Below are 24,051 nucleotides of genomic sequence, written 5' to 3'. Positions count from 1 at the left end.
CTGATGCCAAGCGTAAACATGTATGGACTTTACAAGGCTTGCTGACACTAGATACTCTGATTTTCTTTCATTTGAAAAAGTGCTTTTGAGTTTTCACAGTAGTGCTTGCAAGATGCAGTCAAAATCACCAAGTGAATAAGAACAGGTCTATCCAATCAGACCATGTCGAATTGAGCCATTTTTAATTTTTTTATGGACAGAGTATTTTCTGCTCAGAGTTGCTAATATAAATGTGGTAGCTCTAGCTGACTTTGCAGGGGTTTTTTTTCTTTTTTTTTTTTTCTTTTTTTGGCTTGATTTTTGGCAGAAAGTTTCTTAAGTAAATCCTATAAAAAGCTGCTAAAGAGTCACTATACACATACTAACAAAACTGTTTGATTTCACTGGAGGTTCATTACATACCTACCCCTGGATATTGGCCCTAAACATCACCTGATTGCTCTATTAGCACCGAAGAACATGCACACGTTTCTGTGTTGAATAAAGGAGAGCAGGAGGGAGCGATTTAATAAAGATGTTTTCTTGTCTTCACTGCTATTATGTCAGGCCGCTGTAAGAGATCACAGGATTACTGCATCTGTGCAAAAGTACTGCTGTAAAATTGTAAATTTTGAGGCTGCTTAACATTTGTACTCAGCAGTACAAGCTGTGTTAATTATCGATCTGTAAGTTCTCCAGTACTGAATGTTGATGGGGTAGCTCCCAGAAGTCTGCCAAGGAATTTTTAACATAATTCAAATGTTAACAGTATTTTTGTAGCCGAGTGTTTATTTTAAGCGTATTACAAGGGTTTCTAAGTATGAAAAAGATTGCGTTCAGAGTTGGTGAGTGAGAGTTCTCTTCTTCAGCCCTACCTCTAATTATACCATGTGACTGTGAGAAAGGATGTTTCATTTTTGCTTGTTCATACTTTACAGCAGCTATTGGAGTGCTTTGATTTTGTTACAGGAAGGCAAATATAATAACTTTCGCCCTTTATGTTTCTTCCAAAGATGGGGAGACATGATAGTCGTTATTTCTAGTAAATAGAGAGATCCTGATGAAGATGTAGTTACAAGATTTTTTTTGTGCTGAAAGACAGCATTCTTCACAGTTGGTGATCTGAGCCTCCAATGTCCCAGTGCACAGGGAAAATGAAAGACCAGGGGAGATGTTGCATTACCTTTCCTCCCTTCGACTCGTCCTTTTCCTCACTTGGGAGGTGGCTGAGGGCTGGTTTACCATGCAAGCTACGGCTGCCACAGGACTGCTTCACCCTACACCAGCCCACAGTCCTCAATTAGGGGCTCACATGCTTGACAGTTCTGGAAAACTGAGCACTAGAAGCCAACTGAAAACATAGATGGATTTCAGCTCTAGAAAAGTAATGTGCCCAAGGAGCTACACTGGTAGGACTGTCACTCTGCAACATTAGACCCCTAATGGTGTCTGTTCCACACATAGATCTGCAGGCAAAAAACACAGCTAAGTGCTGGGTTCACCTCACCTGGGAGATGCCTCGCAGCAGGCAAACTCCCACTTGCCAGGTAGGATAGCACTGCTCTGGAGTTGTGAAGCAAATGTAGCACAAGCCAAGTCCCTAGTCCTCAAAACATCTAGGGAGGGCAAATCAACTGCTTCCCTCAGTTGACACTGTCCCCAGACACTACTATGTTAGTAGGTTGTGGTTACTCCTCAGTAAAGACTGGAAAGAAGAGGCAGGATAGTGTGCTCCTGTCCCACCATAACCAAGGGACAGCTTCCAATGAAGAATCTAGAAATGTCTAGATGGACTCACAAAGTGCTTTTCTTTCCCTTCTCCTTCTCCCCCAACATTTTTCGTGTAAGGAAACAGAACTGGCTCCTAACAGTCACTTGGATGAATATAAACTCTTGAAAGTGTCACGTAGCCCCTGGAATAATTCCAAATAAACCCTGGCTTATTTGGAAAAATTTCTTCGTGAAAAAAAAAAAGCACAAACATTGGTCTTTATCCAAGGCCGTGAAATCAACAGGGAGACTCATTTCAGAGGGCCTTGAATCTGGCCCATTGGTGGCTATGACCAGAATGATGGTCTGGTACAATAAATCATTTTTAGATTCCTGTCTTAAAGATGCCAGCAAAGTTTGGTGAGAGGAGAAAGAAAAGAACAATCTTCAACTGCATTCAAGTGAAATCTCCTTCCAATTTCCAAACTCTTTGAAACTTGTTTATGGACTGTCTTATTCTTCTTTGATTGTAGTACCTTTCTTTCTCATTTTTCTTTTACAAAGATTAGAAATATTTGTAACCATTTGGAATGAAGAGTGAATTAGCTGTGTTAAGGACTTCTAATGTTTTGAATTTTCTTTTTCAACTTTTCTTGAACTGCTAAATTTGTTGGATTATATGAATCCATAGGTTATCCCAGCTAGTGTAAATACCCAAGAAATGGAGGAAGAGATAGGACAGGATGGACTGAGAGAAATATCAAACATTTGGCCTAAATAATGTGTGAGTTTTTCAATGTGCTTTGAGTAATAGAAGCTTGAAGCTGCCTATTAGTTAGTATAATGTGCCTTGGATCCTTTTTTTTTTTTTCTTTCTTTCTTTCTTTTTATTTGAATCTGAGAACTGTGAACACACTGCACTTATTTTGTCAGGAAACCACAAGCTTCAGTAGAAGAGCATGGCTGCTAAATGCAAGAAAGAGCAAAGCATTGCTGTAGAGGTTGGAGAGTTTATTATGAGGAAGACAAATCTTTTTACCCGCAGAATAGCCATGAGAAAAAATTAACATCACTGCAAAGACTACAGGGTCTTTCTTTAGACTATCACTTGTATCATAGTCAAACCCCAGCTTCTACAAATGGTAAATCAAGCTCTAATGTCTGAAGTTGGCTTAAAAATTACAGACCGTGAAAGTAATATTCTGGGTTCTTTTATTAGTCTTCTGGGTTTTATGCTATTAGATTTCAGTTTCATGCTTTTCTCTGTCACCAGGAAGACTAGACACTTAATTTCTTTCTCTTGTGAAGGACGAGATTCCCACAAAATTATATGCTTTTTTAATGCAAGAGTTTAAAAAATGCTTGTACCCAAAGTCCCACAGTAGGATTCTAAAGAACTTGCAGCACTGGTCTTGCATAAAGTGTAAACTGATGATAAATAAGCGGAGTCTCCAAAATGACTGTAATAAGTGCATTCTGTTCCTTGCCTAATCTGATAGATACCGTCTTAATATCCTTAAATATTGTGCTTGTAAACTGTGAAGGAGTTCCTGCGACCTGGAACTGTACAGGATATTCCTCACTGCAGCAAAAGAGGTTTTCCATCTCCTAGGCTAGGATGTGGCTTCAGGTGTGTCCTCTTCTCTCCTATGTGCTAAGCTAAGAGAAAGCAAGGGAATAAGAAGTACAAAAGGGGCTCTGACTTTCACAGCAGCTTTAATTAGTTGTCTTTTCCTAATGGAAATTGTGGAGGTTGACAGTAATAACAGGTTTTCCTTCTGGAAAACAGGTCTGGAAATTGAACAGAGGCTGAATTTTTCAGATCATCCAGAACAGGTAATAGTACTTCAGAAAGAAAATTATCCACTTGGCCGAGAAGTAGCATAGGATGCTCTAATGGGTTGAATTGACCAGCCTGCCAGGATTGAAAGTATGATTGTATGGTGTTTCAGGGAGATTAATTAACTTCCACTCTTTTATTAGGCTCACAGTGAAGAGAGCAGCTTTCTGGGAGCTGGGTCAGATTTACTAATAAATGCCAGTTATATCTTAGTCAGAATTTTGGGATATTTACGTGATAGCAAGATCTTACCAGTGATCTCTGGTTGCTGCTTCTGAAGGAGGTAAGGAAGCAGAAGAGAAAAGGTTATCCTTAATTTGAGCCCTTGATTTGAAAAAGGATGACCATTCCAAATAGAAAAGAATTGTAGGTGGGGATGGAGCATGACAGAATGAAGCTGTCTGAATGAGATGTGGAGGCTTGGCCTCCAGGGAAGAGATGCAGATCGGATGGGAGTGGGTGGGCCATGCCTTCTCTTGTCCGTCAGTTCTTGTGGCTGGAGCAGGGCAAGTAGCTCAGCACTGTATGTTAATTCATTAATTCCTGAGTGTGCTCATCAATTCATCTTACCAGTTCCTTTCTCTAAGTTCACATGACCAGATGGACAAGGAGCTCTGGCACTGAGGTGGGCACTTTTATGTGGGAGGTAAAAGGCCTCTTAGTCCCCTCCAAGCTAGAAATCCACACTTGACCACTTGTGCTGCCCCAGGTATGTGGAAAAGGTTGAACCAGTGTACATTAGTTGGTTTGTGTGTTTGCTTGTTTGTTTTTTAAACTTTTGAAAATATGTTTTTAATGTTGAGTTCATGTGCTATCATACACAAAAGTTGATACCATCTCCTTAATACTTTGCATTCCTGTAAATACAGAATTATTTGCTGTCTGGCTTCTGAATTGAACAACAGTATGTATATATGTGTGGTTGTACAAGGGAGACCTGAGAAGGATAACTGAAACCAAAGTGAATCACAGAGTAGATAAGTGGTGAAAATGGGTAAACAGAAAATTCCACTTCTGTGGGAAAACATGGAGGAGCAAAACCACAAGCAGGAGAGGAAGCAGCCAAATCTAAACAATGAATTGCAGCAGCAAGCCACAGCAAATGTGATTTTAAAGAACAGAGCATTCACAACAGACATGCATCACTGCTGAAGATCAAATGTGTGAGCACTGCTTTCTTGCTTGCCTATCCCCAGTACCTGCATTGGAAGCCAGGCCTCTTCTGTCCATCTTGTTTGTTCAGTAGTGGACTTCATATGACTGATTCAGTTCTCATTAAACTGATTTACTGGGCTCACTGGCTCTGCTCAGCTTCAGTTTATTCCTACTTTGTTTAAAATTCGGGAAGTGCTGGGGGAGGGGAGAGGACACTAATGGCCGTTCTCGTGCAAGTGGAGTGGTAGCTGATTTATTACAAAGGTTATAAAGGAAAAGTATTAAGTGTGTTCCATTCTGCTTGGCAAAGTCATCCTGCACAATGTCCAACAAAACCCTGAGAGCGCTGTTTTGTACCAAAAAAAAAAAAAAAAAAAAAGAGAGGGAGGAGGGGTGTGTGTGGAGGGGGGACGCTCCACCAAAGATGTGCTCTTCTTCTTTTGAGCATTAATTAAGACTGTAAATCACAGGCAACATGAAACAACTGTATTCGACGGAACGTGGACAGTTCTGGAGTTCTGCTGCGCTTGTGTGATCAGTTTGAATACCTACACTGAAACACTAATGGGAGAGCAAACATCAAAGAGAAATTTTGGCATGAAGAAGCAGTCTGCAGGACCATTACATGGATAAAGTTGTAAAATAGACTCCTCCGTGCAAACTGGGAAGGGAGATGGAATGAAAGCTTGAAAGGTTTATAGGAACTCAAACTTCTTTTCCTTTCATGCACAAAGTCAATCCCACGTTAATTTGGTCTTGTCTTGAAATAGGCTTGTATATCTGTGTTCTGAATAAAAGACAGGAAAGGAAGGTAACAGAAAAGAACTTGTTCTTGGAATATGAAATACTCTAGTAGTCTTTAGTAGTTATTAAAATTAATTTTCCTTTTTGGATAAATAGTTCAAGGAGTTCTTTTGTCATGTCATATCATAGAATCATAGAATCATAGAATGGCCTGGGTTGAAAAGGACCATAATGATCATCTAATTTCAACCCCCCTGCTATGTGCAGTGTCGCTAACCACTAGAAGGAAATAAGGAAAGGCGGGTCGTATTCCCAAGTTGATAGAGTTTTTTAAACCTCAATTTATTATGATCAGGTAGTTTTATCTTCTGCAAAGCAACACTTACAGAAACTCACCCAGTAATTCTTTCACAAATCTTAAGTCCTCTGAATGTTTCAGAGTTTGTTCAAGGAAGCCACCTAATCTTGATTTAAAGAGATTAAGTAATGTGGGATCCCCACACTCATATCAGGTTGTTCATTCTGTTATTTCTTTTTAAAATAAAACCTTACCTTTAAAATTATATTTTTTTCTCTGTGATTTCATCAAGTTTCAGTTTCTTGGTAATGTGGCCATAGCAGGTACTCTGTGCTCTAGTTATGTCAACTCAAGTGCAGTTGAGACAATGATTTGACCCACTGTAGAATGTAGTCCATTTATTCCTCATTTTACCTTGGTTTAAAGCCAGTGGATGTAAGTAACCTCTTGACAGAAAATGGCCTGTCCTTAATAGTTAATTCGCAAATAACTTATTTCCCAATATAACATATTCTCATAATTGTAAGTAGACTTCTGTCTAACTGCTTGTCCAGGATTTCTCTAAGTGATTTTGGTTTGTAAAATGTGGTTTGTGATGTAATTCATAATGTGGAGGATTCCAGAATGGTCAATGTGGTTAATTTTCCTCCTTGTAGAATATTACATTGTAATAGAGATGTTCTCTTTAAATACACAAGATGTACAGGAAAAAAAAAAAAAAAACATTTGTAAAGAATAACTTTGGAAAAAAAAAGGAATGTTTCATATTTCAAATTTTTCGCATGTAGGATTCAGGAATCCTATTTGTCACAGTAGTCCCCATAAAGCAGCTTCTTTCCCTGAGCTTGGAATTTTATTCTGTCAAAAGATAGCCATTTGATGTAAAAAATATTCATTAATAATGATGCATTATTGCTATATTTAAATACAATATAAATGTTTTTTTGCAATAAGCAGGGGAAAGGAATTTGTTCTATTACAAGAATGTGTATGCTAGAGGGTTTATGGACAGGAAAGAGAATTGAAGTGTCTTAAACCAAAGGTAGTGTTCAGAGTAATTGGACTTGTTCTAACTTGCAGAAAGAGCCGATTTATCTGTATGCTACTTATGTTGTCAAGGAAAGTACTTGATGTAAAGCACAGGTGTCCACTGCTTTGCCTCTGTGCTAGTACTTCAGAGCAGTACTTTTCCTTTGCTTAATGACCAACTGGCCATTTAAGACAGCGTCTTTTTTATTACTTGGAAACTAGAATTTTGATGTCTTGGCATGCAGTGTCTTGCAGAGATACCCAGATGGTCATGAACAGGAATAGAAGCTTTCTTTTTACTAAAAAGAGTTGAATTGTAGCATAGTCATGTGTTGGGAAAGGCTTTCATGTGCGTGTAAGGCTTACATTTGCATGTCCAGATGCAAATAATTTGAAGGGCGCACATTCTTGAACTGTACCTATGCTGGAAAAAAAAGACCTTGTCAGAAAGGCTGAGAGAATAGTAGATGTGTCTGTTATTTCCTTGCTCCTAGCTCTCTGTTGAAAAGGGAGACACATCACAAACTATTAATAATTATTTTTCTTAAGAAACTTCAAAAAGAGATTTTTAATCCAGCCAGTGATGCTGTGCTCAACTGTGAGGGGTCCCCTCAGAGCCTGCACACAGAAGCATGCTTTGATTCCACAGTTGTCTTTCTGGCAGTGTTGTGCCTGGTTTAGATCGACTGTGGTTAAAGATGTGGCCACAGGAAAAACCTTTGTAAAACCTTCCGACTTGTAATGATTGGCAGATGCAAAGGATCTGTCCCAAACTCTTCAAAACAAGCATACTATAACATAGGTTCCATAGTTGCCACAGTATATGTGTTCTGTCAATTGCTGGATCATTCAGGAGGCATACTTGTCCGTAGCCCAGGGGTTTATGTCATTTCACAGATACTTTTTCTGTATAGGAAGTGGGTAAAATACTTCTGAATGAGAGGTGGTAAGCAGAAGTGAGAACTGAGGGAAGTGCTGGGTTTTCCTTCTCTTGTTGATTTCTGATGAAGGTGCAGTGCATTGCTGAGAAATGTGCAAAGAAAGTACATGGGATTGCTAGCCAAGTGGAAAATACTGGCCAATGCCATGTAATTGAGTGGGTTTCCCGTCCTCACTGACTTAATCTGAACTAGCAGAGCATTTGTTACCAATGTGGTTGCTGTTCCGCAGTGGTCCCATGTCTGTAGGTAAGCATGCCTTAAGGCTGACTGGGTAAACATGCTGGCTTGGAAGAGAGAGCATCGGAATTTTGTGCTCTTCCCTCACCTCCAGTTTGATTCTGGGCAGTGCACTGGGCTGGCGTATCTTTCACCTGGCCTCATATGCCTGAGCTCTGTCGGAGCTCCTTTAACTGTCCATGGAGAAAACATGTTTACAACATTTACCACTTTCAGCCATCCACAACAGGGAAATTCAGATGTAGTTGAATGAAACTAAAACTTAGCACAAGTCTGAAGTGTATTAACATGTGTGATGATGCAGATGGATAAACAGTGGCTGTATCAAAAGGCATTGGAGATTTTATACACGGGGAGAATTTTCCTCTTCACGCACAGCTGTACAGATGTGTGCATCTGGCTGGGAGGGGGAGGAAAGGTAAAGGTGTTCACAGACCTCCCCCTCTCCCCCCCCAGAAGCTCATTCTTCACACACACCCCCCGTTGCTTTATCTGCCAGTCCACCACCTTTTGCATAGCTGTGCTGGCTTCAGGGAGCCCCAGAACAAAGTGCCTTCAAAACTGAACCCTAGCTGAGATAAAACTCCTAGTCATGCCCTGGGGAGTTTTGCATGATGGAGGATTACAGGACTGTGTCTCAGTTTAGCAGTGCACACTGCTGGTAGCTCCTTGTCTGCTGTGTGGATGAGTAGTGAGGCTGTGCCCACTTAAAGGGAAACTTGGCTTCCCTTTGCTCCCACTGCCTTCACTGGAGGCTGGAGGGGGAGGGCTGCCATGAGCCTGCCGGAGAAGAGGGAGATGGCAGTGCTGTGGGTGAAAGCAGGGAAGGCAATCTCAGCGGGCTCTGAGCAGCAGAGAGGCAGACTGTAGCATAAGATGCCCACACCCCCCCCACACTGCCCTAAGGTCTTGTGGGTGAGCTGCCCAGACCTGGCAGGGCTCAGCCTTGCGTCTGCTACGTGCTCAGGGATCCGGAGACATTTTTTTTTATTCCTTCTTTCCTGGCGTGACAGGTACGCTGCATCATGCCTTCAGTTCCTCTGATTCTGCCATTACTCATTGTTGTTTCGTGTTAGCAAAGCAGCAGGTATCACGGTGCTCTCCTCTCCACACACCCCGCCAGCATGCCCCACAGTTTCTGTTCCCTTGCATAAGCAGTAAAGCAGTCACCCGAGGGCTGGTGAATGCAGCCTTGCTTCATCAGCTGGAAGGTGACTAGTTAAAATCTAACTAGCAGTCTCACACCCAGCGCCTGACAGGAACAGTCTTGGAAGACTATTAAGAAAATAAAAATTCCCCGCTCTGCCATATAATGGAAATGAGTATACTTCAACAGCCATCCGCTCTAATCTGTTAGCCAGCCCTTAGCAGCTTACCAAGCCTGTATTTAACCTATTTCCCTAATGGCAATTAAGAAATGTTTTCATTTCCCAGGGAGAGGATTGCCAATGAAATCCCCCTCTCCTCCCCAATCTCATCCCGAGGCCCAAGCTCCCCTCCTCTTCCCCACACCCCAGCTCCTTCTTCCTTAGCCCGAGGCATCCAAAGCATTCCCTGTGTGTTTGGGTAGCATGCAGTGAGGAAGAAATGATTAAGCAGCTGAATGTTTGAAATCCAGCTAAATGCACCGATTATTATCTGCTTAGGGCTTTCTTATCTTGAACTGTGTGGTGCTTAATGGCAGGCCCATTGTTTTCAGCTCAAAGGTATTAATGAAGGAATCAGGGCAGCAGGCTGATGTCATAGGTGGCTGAAAGGTGACTTGCTGCACTGATTTCTCTTACTCCACCCCTTCCTAAGGCCCTTCCAACTAGTTCACTGGACGGGTTAGTATTTTTAGAGTGGGAGAAAAAAAAGTCAGGTTGCATGTGTGTGTCTGGTAAAGGGATTGTGGAGGCTCCTAAATATCCTGCTTAGAAGATGTACTCTGAGCTACTGCTCTACTTTCCCACTTCATAAAGACACGGCGTTGCTTGCCTGGGTCTCAGTGTGAAAGCAGTCAGCCCTTGCTCACACCAGAGACCCTGGCAACTAGTCTGCACTTTATATTCTGACCTGTATCAAAGGTGAGGATTTTAGTTTGTTTTTCAATGTGAAGAAAGAGCTGGGAATAAGTAATTACTACCAAGTGATACTTTTTTAGGTGAGCACAGCCTCTGAGGTGATGGAGGGAAAGCATTTCTGTAATTGAGTATCACTTGTGCTTTCTGTCGTGTTTCCAAACTATCTATTTATTTATTTAATGTACATTATTATTAAATGCACAGGGGTATATGTTGTGTGAAAGCAAACCTGTCTCTCCAGGGTGGGATGTATATTAAGTTTTCCATAACTTGGCACAGGCGGTGAGAGAATTGAAGATTCAAAGTAAAATAGATTTTGTTGTGATTGTGATTTAATCATATATTGTTTTTGTAGTCCTTAACTTAAAGCTTAAGAATTTTTAGTACTGTTCTCCACTGTAAAGCTTGGCATTACGCTGCCTACAGAATGGTCGATGTAAAACACAGTTCATCAGCTATTTATTACAGACTCAGCTAAGAATTTGAAGAAAAACCTTATTAGAAGTTTGTTTCTATGGAATAAATGGCTTTTATAGAACAAGAAAAGAAAAATTGCTGTTAAGCAATTTTGTGTGCATACAAACACAAAAAGGCCTCATGCAGGAATCAGAAATTATTCACTTTTTTGCTTTTAAATGAGACTGTCCTTTTACGTATTTTTGATTATAGGTAAAACTAATGTCTTTACTGGCATGTGATTGTAAGTTAGGGCTCTTGTCCTGCCCATACAAATGATTGAAGAGCCTTCTCCTTTTTTGTATTTTTTGATTGGTTTTGTGTATTTTTGTCCAGTTTAGTTTCGGTCTGTCAAACACATAGTTGTTGCTGTTCGCTTAAGTATTTCGTGCCTATTGAAGGAACCGTCTGAATAGTTCAGTGGCAAAGACTAGATAGCAGAAGGGAAAGCAGGGAAGTGGCTCTGAGCACTAACACATGCATCAGAGCCAGCTGCTGAATTTTTTTTCCCTGTCTTTAAAAGAAAACAAACAATATACCCCTAGAGTTCTTTTTTTTCCTTCACTTGATTATGCAAGTGTTTTATTTTGTTTTGCCACTGAAAACAAAATCTAATATTCTGAATAAAAAAAAAAAAAACAACCACAACCGAAGAACTTTCTAAAAGCATGAATTGAGGTGTGCCAAAAGAGCTGAATACATTGACCGGCACTTCCAGTCCCTTCTCTCCCTCTCATTTAAGCCCACAGTTTCTTAAGGTTCAGCAGTAAAAACCTATTGAAATGTGAGATTAGCAAGCTGAGATAATGAGTCTGACATGATTAGTGAAGATGACTATTCTTTTCTTCAGATGACCAAAAGTTGTCTTCTTGATTTCCTTATCTTCAATTTGCTATTTCACAACTGTTTCTTTCTAAATCTGTATTTCCTGTAAAAATCTAATAATTTACCTCATATTTAACTTTGTATGTGTGTACCAGCAATATTTGTCATGAGTAGTGAGGTCTGTCTTTTCCATAAAATTTTTGAGATTTTTTTTTAAAGGAAAAAGTGTTTGTTTTTTTCTTCAGCAGTTTGGCAGATTATGTGTCAAACCCAGGGTGAAATTTTGTTTGCTGAACTTATCTTAAACCTAAGAAGGGGAGGATGGTTCCGTTTAAAGGTCAAAGTGTTTCAGGAATGGAATTAGTTATATTTTTCTTACCTTCAAAATTTTCTCTTTCCCCATCCAGACTTCAGATTTCAGAAGCTTTTCAAATGCCTCACTCATGTTAATTTTAAACTGAGTTATTTCATTTAATCCCAGAATGGTTAAATATCCATGTGCCTATTATTATCACCCACTGCACAAAACATTGCTCTGGGAAGAAATGCAGTGTTTGAGGTTAGGGCAGAATGCTGGAGCTGACAAAATTCAGATGCTAATGATAATTAATTTATATAGTGGCAAAGATAGGTGCGCTGCCAGGTGCTTTACAGGCAGATAAGATCTGGTTTCTGCTCCAGTGAGTTTACAATCTGAGGCCCCGGTGTTGCAGATAGTTATGCACATGAGTTATGCCACTGAGCACAGCGACACTACTCATGCATGTGGAGTTACTCACCTGTAGTGCACTTATCTGTATACAGTTTCAACTACATTAGCTTTGCAATTGATTTCACTGTGAGTCAGTAATTGTTCAGCATAATAATTGAGGTTATTTAGTAGGCTCTGCTGAAAGAAAGAAAGGGGATGTTTTTCCTTAAGGAGATCGAAAATTGAGATTTTTCTGGGAAGTTATTTAGTATGCAAACAATTTGTGTTAAGCACTTTTAAGTTGAATTGACTGAAATTGTGTCTATTTGCTTACCAATCACTCGGGAGAAAAAAGCACGTGATAATTGGAAGGGAAAAGTGTTTCTCCCCTTCCTCATTTGTCCTGATGCTGATGTGAGGCCCCATTAAGAGTGCTTCCAGTGAAATTACTTTCAAGTCTGGGAAAATTTAATCAACAAAGGCCTTGGTAGCTGTAAATTTGTGGCAACAGTCCCTAATTCATCTTGTAATTCTATGACAGGCTCTGAATTCCCTGTATTTGGCCAGAGATCACCTCAGTGGACAGTTAATGAAAGAGTAGAGGGAACTTGAAGGTCAGTTGAAAGAATTCTTCTTTCTTTGTGGATGCATCTTTTTGTTGTTGTTGTAGTTGCAACTCATCTTTGTCTAATTTATTAAAAAGCACTTTGTTGTTGTTCTCTGCAAAGGCAGATTATTTCCTGTGTTGCTTACCTGCCTTTAGCCCTTGGAGTATTTACAAAATATCTCATATTGGAATTCTCAGAATATATGTTTCTGTTGATGTTACTAGACAGAATTACACTTCAGCAAATTTGTATTTCTTCTCTGGGTATAAGTTTGAGAATAAAACGTCAAATAGATGCCACAAACAGATATGCTTTTGAGAGTGGAAAAGTAAATCTGATTTCAGTATAGTGAAAACATTTTAGTTGTTGGCTCAAGACCTGTAGTGCCCCAGTTAAGCTCATAATAATGAATCTGAACTTCAAAAGACTGAGATTCTAATCAGAATCACACTGGAAAGCACATTTGGGTCTGCTGGATTCATACTGGCCAGCAAATAAGTTGAAATAGCTTTTGTTTATTGAGGAGCTATAGTAAACAGGTGCTGACTTACTAAGAGGATTTTCTTGTGACTTGTATAGCATAATAGATATGTTGAAAATAAACTGGAAAAAAATAACACATAGGCAGGGAAATGGCCTCTTTTTTTCCATCCTTCCTCTTTCTTATTTGGTCTTTAATAATTGCCTATTAGCACTATCTACTCTTTCAGGATCTTTTGTTTCTTACTTTTATCTCTTTCATTGTCCCCCTTGGATACCTTTGGGTCTTAATCTTCTCTTTCTCACTTTGTGCTCTAGCCTTTTTGTTTTTTCTTTTTTCCTCCTTCATTTCAGATTGCATTCCAAGTACAGTATCTTCCCACTTCAGAGTCTCCTCCCTTCTTCAGTCTTTGTCAGAACAAAATTTGTAGTGTTCACCATGATTTGGCACTTCAAGGTCAAGCATCTTGAGAGACCACTCTGGCATCAAAGGGAAAGGAGGTGTTGCTAGATGAAGTCTGCCAGCTTCAGCTGGTAGGTGAAGTGGTTGTTTTACAGCACCTCAGCTCTTAACATCTTTTCAGTCACAACAGGATCGCTGCTACTTCCTCTGAGGTTGAATTCAAAATCCTTTCCAGCTTCTGGAAAGTTTCATTTACTGTTAAATTAAACATACAAGCTGGCACGTCTTCCTTCTTTAGGGACCCACGTGATGAGCAGAGGCATACGGTAGCAATAGTGTCAGCAGAAGGCCCCATATCAACAAGTTGGCTCACTGTCTGCTGAGCCCAGCAGATATCAGTGCGATGCCTGGGCAGCCCATCCTTCCTTTGCCTATACCACCCAAGGAGAAGGCCTTGCTCTCTGAGGCTGCTTCTATCTCTGCCGCCTGGCCGTGCCTGGGAGCCCACTGCTGCAGCCAAACTCAGCAGTGGTTACAGTAACAGAGCGGTACATCCCTCGTGGACAGTGTGTGACTGTGGCCACTACTTGCCATTTATCAGTACTGGGGGATTTCCAGCTTCAGCACTTTTACAGATCACAAGTGCAGTATGGTAAGCAAGGCGATGCCTTTTAGCTCGATCGTGCTATTGTTTCTGTGCAGATACCGGGGTTTTTGCTCGTATCGAAGCCTTTCAGAATGACTGGGTGTCTGAAGAGTGGCTGTAGCTTCAGGTAGGAAGGACGTGCTGCTTTTGAACCATATGTGAAATGCTCACAACATAAAGTACTTAGGACTGGGTTAAACCATGTTAGCCAAAACAATTGCAGGCAAATCTGCAGAACAAAATGGTCATTGTCTTTTCACAGATGTATGGGGGGAGCAGGAGCCTAGCCTCTCACAGTACTGGCAATTAAGGATTCCTGCAAGTGGTGAGTTTCCAACTTTTGGACAAGAAGTCCATTTGAAAAAGTCGGTGGGAAGCGATCAGGATCATTTTGCATCTTGATTTGGCAGAGTAACAAACTTGCTTGAAGGATGCATTGAAAATCTTATGTTTGTTTGTAGAAGACTATTGTTAATATAATTGGATGTCAAGCTTCAAAAGCATCATATGTGTTTATAAAGTACTTTTATTAATGATGTAAAAAAAATCTAACAACATAAGAAAATTCTCATTGTGAGAGGAGAAAAACAGTGCCTCTCCTGACAGTGCTTCTTGTCAATGGGGATTCCCCTGTGGAACGCTAACCAAGCCCATTCAGAAAGGCCTTAATTAATTTAATTAAAATCTGTCAGATCAAACTGATTAGCCTGACATTCAGCCTGGCAGGAGGGAGGCCAGTTCCTGTGTCAGACGGGTACTGAGGTGGGCTTGCTCTCTGCTGTCAGAGGCACGCAGGCATGTGGCCTGAGGTGCCTTCCTTTGTCAGTGGACTAAACATGGTGGCTCCTCAGGCCAGCCATTCAGTTGCTTTTTGTCAGAAAATATTTTGCACTCTCACAGCTGTGCTAGTTGAGGAAGGGATGGCAGGTACCTCACTCTGATTGTACTGAGTGGCCTTTCCTAACCTTTCGAAATACTGGCCGTCCAATGTCTTCATTGTTGTCCGTGGCCACTGCCACCTGGCAGGAGAGAGGCACAGACTGCATCATATGCTCTCCCAATGCAGCTGCTGTCTCAGGCAGCTTGGAGAGCTGCTTTTTAGGCTGTGAAGATGGCACAAGTGTCCTTGGTGAGCAAAAGGCTGCCCAGCACTATCAAATGCTCTGAAGGTCCAAGTCTACTTGGGGCATTTCAGTAGAAAAGGCACTTTCTGTCACCTGCAACTGTCTTGAAACTTTTTATACAGTATTTCAGGTAAGACTGGCTGCAAGTGTGTATGTTACTGTAGCTGAACTTTCCAAAGAAAAGCGTGACCACATGTGGCATCATCCTTTCAAAGACTAACCTGAGGTGGAAACTGAGAATTTACACCCTCTAATGTCTGACAGTGCTCATCCAAAGTATGAGGAACCTCCTTAACCACATAGGCTTCTTAATCCTGCAGCTGCTAAGAATGATGTGGTTTCTATGGCAAACATCAGGACAGCCAATGCAATCTGTGTCCCTATTCCTTTTCTCTTTCCACTTCCTCTACCCCACACATGTACTTACGGAGCATTTCTCATCTTCAAAGCTTTTTTGTAAACACTTTTATCCATCATTTTAGTGGGACGGATGCATCAAAAGGATAATGCTCAGGTTTTTAGGCCCCAATCCTGCAGGCGCTTAGGCATGTGTTTTAGCTTTGTGTACTGTAATTCATGTTTCAGTAGAACCATTCACAGTGCATTAAGCATATGTGTAAGTCCCTGCAAGTTAGGAACTGCAAAGATTAAACAGCATTCCAGTTTGCTAGAAATCAAAAGGTAGATGAACATGGTGACTCCAGCTACCCAAGAACAGCAGTTCCTGAAAAAAGTGCTGCAGCAGCTGACATGAAAGACTTGCCAATAAAAGACCTGTTAATAACCTGTAAGAGTCTGGCCTTTATTTATGAGAAGGATCCCTGTGACAGAACACTAAAGTGCCAGTTTCTCCAAAGGTGGAAATCATCTGGGCATCCAGCCCATCATGTAGAGACACATGTACCAAAATCATCTTTTTGTAGTGTTTAGCAGCTTGTGTCCCGTTTTAGTACTCAGAATCAACCAAACTTTTTGCCAGCGAAGTTAAAGAGATCAATTTTTGGCCAAACTAGAACGTGTATTTCATTTGTGAATATTTTTCCCATCGCTTCCCAATTTTTATGGCCTTTTCAGTTGAATAGATATTGGTGTTCTTGAAATGGGCATGTAGACACATTTTCCACAAACTCTGTAGGCTTCTTTGATCCTGGTCATATTACTATCTTCCTGCTGGCCCAAGGATGAGACCTTATTGCAAAGGAAATATCTAATACTGAATCTGCATGATCTCTGTCGATGACGTTCCAGCAGTTTCTTCCCAGCTCTCTTTCCTTTCTTCTCGCGTTTTGACACAATGTCCCTTCTCTGGCATCTCCTCAAGTTCCCCATTACTTTTGTCGTAAGATAATACAAAACTGAATTCTGTTCCAGTGCACTCATTACATTAGATTCTGTTCTAAATTTTATTTTATACTTAATCATCAGGTACCTAGCTTGAAAAACTTTTAAGATTCTGATCATGCAACAGAGAGCGAGTGGTTGGCTCAGCACATTGCAATAATGTAAGCTTGTAGACATAAGAGGTCAAGAAGAAGGACTTTTTGAAGAGAGAATTGTTTGCAGGATTATATAAAATTTTTCTTTTCCCATGAAACAACTGTACTAACTGTACTATTTAATTTTGATTTTTTTCTTTATCTTTTCAAATGTTAGCCTAATATTCATGAAGAAATAGCACATTATTGATCTATTTTTCCCTCCTGGATCCTAGATCACAGTTTAGGCCCTACTTCAGCAAAGTACTTAAGAAGAGGCTTATCTTTAAGCACATGTTCAAGTCTCAGGGGAGTAAATGAGAATTAAGCAAATACTTAAGTACTTTACTGAATAGGGATAGAATTAAGCATGTAGTTGAATGTTCTGCTGAATCAGGGCCTTAAAATTAAAAATTAATCTTGTTTGTGCTGCAAAGATTGAAAAGCTAGGCACTAGACTGGGATGGTGCATTAATATAAACCAGGAACAGGATAGTACCAACTGTCACAAGTGGAAGGGTGTATGGGTAGTGTACAAGTGGGGCAAAGCTGGTGGTGGTCAAGTAGCGGGTAAGGTGCAGGAAAGAGGTGCATTCAATTCCTAGGTCTGTTTTAGACTAAATTAATGATGATTGACTGTGCCTGCTGCTTCAGTCCTGTCACTGTTGAGCCCTAGCATGTATAACAAGCCATCTTAACAAGAATAGTTGCTATACTAAGTCTAAGTTGCAAAAGGGTCTTAATCTTTCTAAGTCCCAATGCAGACCCTGCAAAGTAAAGGCAACACCTCCTTCCCTCTTCCCTTTGTGCCTCCCTTGTCAATCTGATTGCAGTCTCTTGGAAGTGGTGAAGTTTCCATGTGTTTATGCAGTTCATAAACTGGCACAGTGCTTTTCCTTGGGACTTCTAGATACTTGTGTAAGAAAAAATAAAAACCCTTGTGCTTTATATGACATGATGAGATACCACTATCAACGAAAGTTTTTGTCAAAATTTAGGTAATACAGAATAATATGAGCGCTAAGCAGTTTTGTGACCAGCATTTTTAACTTGTGAGAGGAACAGAAAAAAAAAGTTTGGAAAAGTTAACTTCCACTTAGGAAGATAGCTGCTGTTTCTTTTCAGTCTGTAAAGCTGAGTTGCTTACAGATTAATGTATTGAAACAAAACTTCTGTGTATGAACAGTCCTTAGGAACATCACATTACAGATCTGTAGTATGATATTTTGGTGCCTTTGGATTCCTTCTGAGCAGTTTTTGGTACCAGAAATAAACACCGCAGGTGTATAAGCAGAGTACTTGAGAACCATCTTCTCTGCAAACCTGGAGCTTATGCCCAAGCCTGGCTCCATGTGTGGGGTTGCAGCAGTCAGTGTTACCATTCAGCAACGCCTGGAGAAGATTGATTGACCCAAGTGCCCATCTTGAACTAGGCTTCATTTAGGAATACTTAACAAGTATTCATAGTGAATGTAATATGATCTGCATGGGCGCTAGCTAATGGTTAACTGTCTCCGTTGAACCCGTGCTCCTTAAACAAACACTGCAAGTGTGGGATGAGCTGTCTTATTTCTGCAGAGGCATAGTGCAGGTTGGGAGGCTAACACTTTCTTCTAAAGAGTAGAGGACAGCAGGAGGGCTTTCACTCTCTGCTTGAACAGGGACGGAAAGCATCACATTACTAGAGCTTCTATTTTCAAATAAAGATGGGAGAGCTGAGGGTAGTGGGGTCTGTGAATACGTCCTGAAGTTCATAGCGTGGCTGACCTCAGCTCAGCTGTTAGCTTGCTTTTTTAACTGACTCTTGTCTGAACAGGTGCTCGATGCAGTATCAAGCTTCTCAGAATAGCTGGCATAACTTTGCTTTCACACTTCAAGGCAAGTGAGAGAAATAGGCAAGAGCATGCTTTACATAGGAGCATACTGTATGGAGATACTCTGTATGGTGAATGAAGGGGCAAGATAGTGCTGAGACTTTGAGCTTTCTGTACAAGCCAAAAACCTATTAGATCAGGTGAGTCAAAACTCTGTGGATCTTGCTTATATGCTGGGGGCTGTGAAAACTGTGGAAATTGCTTGTCCTAAGACATAGTGGGATAAGAGTTTTGCTTTCTGAACTTAACGGTGGTATATCGAGGCAAAAAATGTGTATGTGGCAGAGACCTCTCACCCAATTTTTGCAATGATAGCATCACATCATCAGCTTGATTAATCCTTAATGTTTTAAAAGCGTGATGCGTTAATTTCTTTTGTCTGGATTATTATTTTGTTGTTAGAATTCCTGATTCTGGATCAGTTGTAATTCTTTCCGTAAAAGAATAATAAAAAAAAAAGCAAACACAAATATAAGAAGTAAAAAAAAACAAACAAAAAAAAACTGGATCTACTTTTGCATATGCAGATTTTTCGATCCTAAAAGCAGAAATCCAAAACTCTATATGGGAAGCTTTGAATGCACATCTAGTGCAAAACCAATATACTTTGGTCTTTCCCTGTTATTGTCAGAGTAAGATTGTATTTCAGCTTTTTGACATATTCATTACTTCAGAAATTGTCTACTTTGCATTATTTTTTTCAGACTAACTTTCCCTCCCTTGATGAGTTAAGTGACCTGTCTGAACAGACAAATGAGATTCTTAGCTTTGAATAAAGGAACGTGTTCATAACTGCATAGCATCTACTGCTCACAATAGAAGCCTCTGCTCAGGATAGAGGTTTAAAATTTGTTTAAGGTATTTTTATTTACTAGATAAAACTGTTTAAATACTGTTGGACTCTAAACTCCCTCTTACACTATGGGTGTAAGTATATTTCAGTCAATGAAGTTCCATGTGACTTGGAGCATTAAGCATCTGACGAGAAACAAACCAATAGTAAAATAGTAAAATAACTCTTTATCTTTTACTTTTGGATTGCTTATTAGCGATATACTTCATTTGGTTTTGTTTCATTTGGCTCTGTCAATTAAGTTTGTGTCACTTCCTAGCTAACATATAATGAAGGCCTCCAGAGTACATAATGATTAGTTTAAAAATCATTCTTTCACAGAATAAATCTGTAGCTGTAAATCTTTTCTTATTGAGTCTTTTAAAATGACTGTCAAAGAGCAAAACCTTAATTTGTGGCCTGAAGTTATTTGTTAGAATCATTTTTTCTTGACAGATTTATTTATGAGTATTGTTTAATAGGATAAGTGAATTGTTTTATACTGGAAGTGAATGTATGTTTTAAACAATCAGTGAAATACTGACAAGTCTGAAACACAAATGATTTTGTGTTGTGAATTTCCCAGTGACTTTTCCTAGGCATAATTAATAATTAAAAATTGAAGTATTTCTATGAATTACTCTGTTTAGGATATAGAAGGGCTGAGATTATAAATAAATTTTTTTCAGTGAGTCTGAAATTAGAAATCTGGAATGAGAGAATGCTCAGATTGTTTGTTAAACAAAAATGCATTAGCTGTTTTGCTGGGAAATTCCCTTTTAAGCATAGCGAAGTCGTAAATATGTGTATCCCTAATATTTCTTTGGATTAAAGTAACGCAATCTCGTATCATCTGACGAATGCAAGTTTCAGAGTTTTCTTGTTTTGTTTCACTAACATCCATTTTATGGGAACTTTATGAGTTCCAGTGCACCTTCCAAATATTTACAGTGCTGTGGTTGGATGGAAAGTTCAGACCGAATCTTTAACCTCCTCGTGTTGGTTCTAAAGACTGTCTGGAGTCCAAAGGTTACGAACTGCTTGTAAACTATCTCCAGAATAAAAGCCTATATGCGAGGACATCGGTGCTGCTTTGTGTTCTCTATTCTTCTCGTAATTTCCATTTTCTCCCCGGTCTGCCCCCCGGATTCTTAATGGTGTGAATTGCTGCAGTCTGTAGCATTCAGTGAGGCTATGCTAATCGGTGTCAACTGAAAGCCTGTCCTGAGGCCTTGCCAGAGATGTTAATTCAGTTAGTACTACAAAGCTACAAAAGCAAAAAAAACTTCGACGTCGTCTGCTGCTGAAGCACAGATACCAAAACCCTCGATTCAGCAAGCTGTTGATGTGAGCACACAGCTTTAATGGTACGGATTTGACTGAAGTATTCTCTGTAACATTAATCACTTCATACAAACAGGGGGTAACGGATGTAATTTGTTAGCGGCAAAGCGGCTCTTTGCAGCGGGTTTTTTTTTTTTTTTTTTTTTTTTTTCCCCCTTCTGTTGGGTCTGGCATCACAAAGATCACAATTCGCATTCAGAATACTCTCTACGATGTTGTAGCAACTGCAGAATTCAATGGAGGTCTCCCGTGAATCCAAATGTAAGAGTTTGCTTTGCTTAGCTCTGCAAGGGTCTGCGTGCTAAATCAAATAAGACCATTTCTGTTCTAAATGTGGGGCAGTATGACACTGCTTAGCCTACGGGGATCTGTTTCCCAGAGCAAGTCTGGACCCTTGTGGTAGGTACATGGGGGAGAATCTTCAAACGTGAGTTGGGTGCTGGGTCTCCCAGGAGCCAGCAAGATCACTCAGAAACATCCTGGCTTCAGCAGTACAATTTGTGTGTTTTTGCAAGCGGAGGACAGGGATATAGTCCTACCCTCTCCTTCCTCCCCCCAGAATTGAACTGCTTGTATATCCCTCGGATATCCTTTGAGGAGCCAGGCTTTGCCTCTCAAGCAGAAGCACAAAATAGTAGACTTGCTCAATGTTATTAAAAAAAATTGGTTGTAAGTGTACATTGCTCCCTAAAGCCCTTTTCCAAATAAATACTTTTGCCAGAGACAGAGCTGTCACTTACAGATTTCCACAGGCACAGTATTCTACTTCCAACTGTGATAAATTTACCTCTGTGGTAGTTCATTAGAGAAAACTTTAGCAGGGAAATGCAATTCCTCCTTGTTCTTTAAACATAACATTGGTACTTACCTCCTTTTACTGGTTGTTTTTCAGAGGTGAAGTTAAATTGATATGATTTATGTGATTTTTAAAAAGTATATTTTTCTGTATCGATATGTAGTTTTTATTTAATAACAGAATATGCAGCATCTCTGGTTCATCAGAGTGATCAAAGGTCCAATGAATGCAATTCAAATGGATCTTTAAACTCTGAATGGGTTCTCATTGATCAACTTAAACTCATGGCTTTATTCGCAGAAATCACATCGTTGTACTAAAATGGGTTTACCAAAAATATTTTATATAAAAAAATTTAATGGTATGATGGCATATTCTTCAGGGATATATTTTAAATACCCTCTGGAACCAAGTGTGATCGTGATGATAAGTCATTTTACAAGGCTTTGGATGTCCTTAACTCTTTGTGAGATAATCCCAAATTTAGCGTGTTAAATATTTTCAAGAAATAGGCCTGCTGACTTCAGTCTGCAGGTCTGTTCTGTACAGCATGCAGTTTCCAGGTACTCAGTATCTCTCATGTCGTATAACCTGCTTTGTTTGCGTGGCTATCTAATCTTGCAGCAGGTGAGAAGCTGCAATCTGTGGGATGTCTTATCAAAATACAGAAAGCTGATGCGGAAAAAAATGGTGATTAAGACATATTTAGCCTGTGCAGTTTAAATTCTACTTTGAAAAATAGGCCATAATGAATGATTAATGCCCAGCGGTGCATGAAAGCTTTTTGAAGAGCGATGGGCTGTGTGTCATGGATGAGCCCTACTGAAGACAAGCCTGAGGCATCAGCGCTGCTGGTTCCTCAAGGGGCTGAGCGTCCCCGTCCCCCCCCCAGCTCACCTCTATCTGTTTGTCCAGTGATGCAACAGTTTGCTAATTAAACAGTTCACAGTGGTGTTTGGGGAAGAACCTGTGGACATTTAACCAATTGAACAATTTATTGCTGTAATTGAAGGGGCTAGCTGGTGTTTATTAACTAGCCTTCCTGTCACGTTCGAATTGCTGGACTAACCCTTGGTCCCTGACTTTTGTTTTTAAGCACTCCACCAGTATCGCTGGTGCTTTTGCCGCCTGCTGCAAGGCCACAGCTTTGCTTAATCCCATTTCGTGATTTCAGCAACGTGATTTGAATTTTTTTTTTTTTTGCCCTGCAAGTGTGATATTATAAATTAGGAACTGTCCGTTTAAAGCAAAAATTTAGGAAAAAATAGGTTAGTTAGGATGACCACTTCTAGCTTGAAAGTTAGAGTTAGTCTGTGCACAGATTCAGTGTAAAGCTTGCTTATTTTCCTATTACAGTCATGGTCACCTCTGTCATCTCCATCATCATGAAAGTAGGTTCGGGACAGGATGTACAGCAGCACTCCTGTCACACCTCAGAAGCACATGCAGCACTGGACACTGCCCCAGGAAGAATGAGCCCTGATGGTAGAACAGGCTGCTTGTCCCCCTTGCCCACGAAAGTTTCTGTAACTAGAACTAATCGGCTGTTCCTGAAGTGCAATTAGTGGGGATATTAATCTAGGCCTGACAGGTGTGAAAAAGTGTCTCTTTTGAGTCCATTCAAACAACACCATATCTCATCCACCGTAGGGGGAGCCTGGAGCAATTGTGTCTGTAAACTTGCAAGGCTTCGTTTGTCGGAACTGAACAGCCCGCTTTTATTAATGGCATTTGAGTCTGACAACATAAACTCAACACAAATGGATGGGAGGAAGTTCAGTGAATACTGGCATAATGCTTGCTTATCAGTTCCATCACTGGTAAATGAAGTGCTTGCATCCACCATCATTTGGGGAAGAAAAGGGAAGACATCTGTAGAAAATATATTTTAATTAGAAAGGTAGGTGTGAATTATTTTTAATTCAGTGGATTTTTTTCCTCAGTTCAGTTCTAGTGACTTCTAGTGCAGTTTTATAAACTGCAATTTTAATGCTTGTTTCTTCTTGTATTTAGTTGTTCTTTGTCCCACTAGGCACAGCACTGGCAGTGACCTTAATCCAAAAGTGGCATTTCTATGCTCACCAGCAGTGCAGATATTAAATAACATTAATGTAGCAGAACTTGTTTGAGGAACTGGAGCTAGATGTATCACTACAAGTTCATCTTCTTGACAGGTGGTGAAAATGGACACAGCTCAGTGGAGCTGCACTGATCTGTGCTGGTCTGAAGATCGCAAACCCAACTAGCAGACACATTGGGGTGCTGAAAGGGTTCCAGCTGATTCTGCTGGTGGCTCCTTATGTTAGTGGCTTTCAGGCTTGGAACTAGACAAGGAAATTTGTATTTCCTGCTTTATTTACAAGGGACATTCATGGTGTGAGACTAAAAGACTAAGCATACCCCAAAGACATGCATCTGTTTTACATAAAGTAAATGCATTGTGAGACTGAGGAATTGCTTGAAGATGGTCTTGATATTGAAAATAATGTTTGTGCACGTGC

General features: G+C 40.2%; 1 protein-coding gene across 3 annotated transcripts in view; it reads left to right on the top strand.

Moving 5' to 3' along the window:
* Positions 1-24,051, top strand: part of PRDM1 (PR/SET domain 1) — a 98,779-nt gene that overhangs the window by 26,474 nt on the left and 48,254 nt on the right. Inside the window, exon 1 of one of the 3 annotated variants that reach the window (XM_085217575.1) lies at positions 12,533-12,582. The exons of the other annotated variants lie outside the window; for them this stretch is intronic. The gene's annotated coding sequence lies outside the window, so the exon portion shown is untranslated. Of the gene's footprint in view, positions 1-12,532; positions 12,583-24,051 lie in introns of those variants that run through there. 3 annotated transcript variants of the gene reach the window in all.

The sequence above is a fragment of the Meleagris gallopavo genome, chromosome 2 (genome assembly GCF_905368555.1).
Source record: "Meleagris gallopavo chromosome 2, MGAL_WU_HG_1.1, whole genome shotgun sequence".
NCBI classification, from domain to species: domain Eukaryota; kingdom Metazoa; phylum Chordata; class Aves; order Galliformes; family Phasianidae; genus Meleagris; species Meleagris gallopavo.
This window is presented reverse-complemented; position numbering and strand designations above follow the sequence as displayed.